Consider the following 2587-nt stretch of genomic DNA (forward strand, 5'->3'; position numbering starts at 1 on the left):
CACAAGGACGGAGGGTAGCTCGCGATGACCCTCCAATGATATTCCTAAGCAACATCTGGAGCAAAAAGGCAAAGAGAAAGCCGAACCATCCACACGGAAGTTGCGGGACGTAAAATGTTATTGCTGTTTAGGATATGGTCATTTCTTAAAAAAAAAAAAGGATATGGTCATTATGCTTATGACTGTCCTAACAAGCGGACTATGGTGATGAAGCCAACTGGTGAGGTACAATCAGAATCCGATGAGGAGCAAATGGTGGAAGATATGACCCTTGTCAGTGAAGACGATCAACAACCAGCTGAAGGAGAGCTCTTGGTAGCACGTCGAGTGCTAAGTTCTCAAGCTAAAATCGAAGAAGATCAACGTGAAAACCTCTTCCATACACGTTGTGTTGTGAATGATAAAGTGCGTAGTATGATTATAGACGGCGGCAGTTGTATGAATGTAGCTAGCACCGAAATGGTGGGAAAACTCAATCTCAACACTAGCAAACATCCGTGCCCGTACACTCTACAGTGGCTTAACAACTCGGGGGAAATCAAGGTAGATCGACAAGTGCTTATCTCATTCGCCATTGGTAAGTACGAGGACCAAGTAATGTGTGATGTAGTGCCAATGGAGGCAGCCCATATTCTGCTTGGGAGGCCATGGCAGTTTGACAAGAAAGCACTACATAACGGGTACACTAATAAATACTCGTTTGAGCACAAAGGAAGGAAAATTGTTTTGGCTCCTTTGAGTCCACAGTAGCTTGTAAATGATCTAAAGGGAAAGAATGAAAGAAAGGAAAAAGCCGAAAAGGAAAATAAGCACAAAAAAAGTGTCAATCTGTTCTACAAAAAGAAAACAGTAGAACGGGCCCTCAAAGCCGGTCGTGCGGTTTACTTGATACTTCTAAAGAGTGACAAACCCGTGGTGCCTTATTTTAGCCACCTACCAGAGGCTATCTCTTCTTTGTTGCGAGAATATGGAGAACTCTTTCCAAAAGAGATGCCAAAAGGTCTACCACCTATCCGGGGAATCGAGCACCAGATTGACCTTGTCCCAGGAGCACCGTTGCCGAACCGACCAGCTTATAGATGTAACCCCGAAGAGACTAAAGAAATCCAGCGCTAAGTCAAAGAGTTGTTGGCTAAAGGACACATCCAGGAGAGTCTTAGCCCGTGTGCAGTTCCGGTGTTACTTGTGCCGAAAAAAGATGGGAGCTGGCGGATGTGTGTGGACTGCAGAGCCATCAACCAAATCACGGTAAAGTATCGCTTCGCTATTCCTAGGTTAGATGACTTACTTGATGAATTGTATGGCTCTCGTATTTTCTCTAAAGTTGACTTAAAATCTGGTTATCACCAAATTCGTATACGTGAAGGCGACGAGTGGAAAACAGCATTCAAGACCAAACAAGGTCTTTATGAATGGCTAGTTATGCCATTTGGCCTCATGAATGCACCTAGTACATTCATGCGATTGATGAACCACGTTTTACGTGACTTTATTGGGAAATTTGTTGTGGTGTATTTTGATGACATATTGATATACAACGCCAATTTAGAACAACATGTCTCTCATTTGCGAGCCTTGTTTGATGTTTTGCTTGAACATAAGTTGTAACACCCCATTTTTTCCACTTAAGAAAATACGGGTAAATATTTTTTATTGCTTACAAATGACTTTTACAATAGCGGAAGCTTTCAACAACAAAAAGGAAAAAAAGGGTGTTATGCCACGTTCAAGTATCTCATACTCAAACGCACAGGCTAAAACTAACTTACTATCGATTACTAATACATTATTTGAGTTCTAAAGGTATAAAATCTTTACATTGATTCGCTCTCATGCTCAATGCCATGTAATCCAAACCTGCAAAATAACTAAAGAGGGGAAAAACAATGTCAGCACGACGGCTGGTAAGACTTACTCCACCCCGTAAAACATTTTGCACATAGCACACAACATATAAGTCAGATAATACCGCATTAACCCCTTAAGCATTTTTATTCTCATCAATATCAATAAATTTCAACCAATTAAAATGTAACTTGAGGAAATCACACATTAAGGTATATATATAAATATACCCACAAAATTCCTAGGGGATCAAGACATTGCCTATCCATAATCCAAATCCATTCAACCACTCTTTTCTCAATATTCTCCATATTCTCCATATAACATGTATCTCAATATTTTCATATAATCAATTCCTCAAGACATTTCATAATACCATCAATACTCAAATTTCTTTAAATCATAATATATTCACCAAAGAGATATTTTAAATCCTTAAGTAACCACCAACAATTTCCAAATCAAAAGAATCACTTCCAAGTTCATAAAATAATAACCAAAGAGAGAATTCCAACCTCTCAATTATCCTCTTTCGAAGAGAGATTCTTACAACAATACATTTCAGAATTTCTCAAAACATCAACACTTGATATATACATATCGTCGAGGAGAAATGAGTACCAAATGAATGATTTTCAAGTTCTCAAAAATAAATGTTTATAAACAGGGAGTTTTTCTCGGCTCCCTAGTGAGTCAGCTTTCAAGTCAATGCTCACTCCTCAAAATAACAGGGAAGTTATTA

The 2587-nt window shown here is 39.1% G+C and overlaps 1 pseudogene; it reads left to right on the forward strand.

Moving 5' to 3' along the window:
- Positions 1–201: 201 nt before the first annotated feature.
- Positions 202–1608, forward strand: LOC116005754 (annotated as a pseudogene).
- The last annotated feature ends 979 nt before the right edge of the window (positions 1609–2587 follow it).

Source organism: Ipomoea triloba, chromosome 15 (genome assembly GCF_003576645.1).
Source record: "Ipomoea triloba cultivar NCNSP0323 chromosome 15, ASM357664v1".
NCBI lineage: Eukaryota > Viridiplantae > Streptophyta > Magnoliopsida > Solanales > Convolvulaceae > Ipomoea > Ipomoea triloba.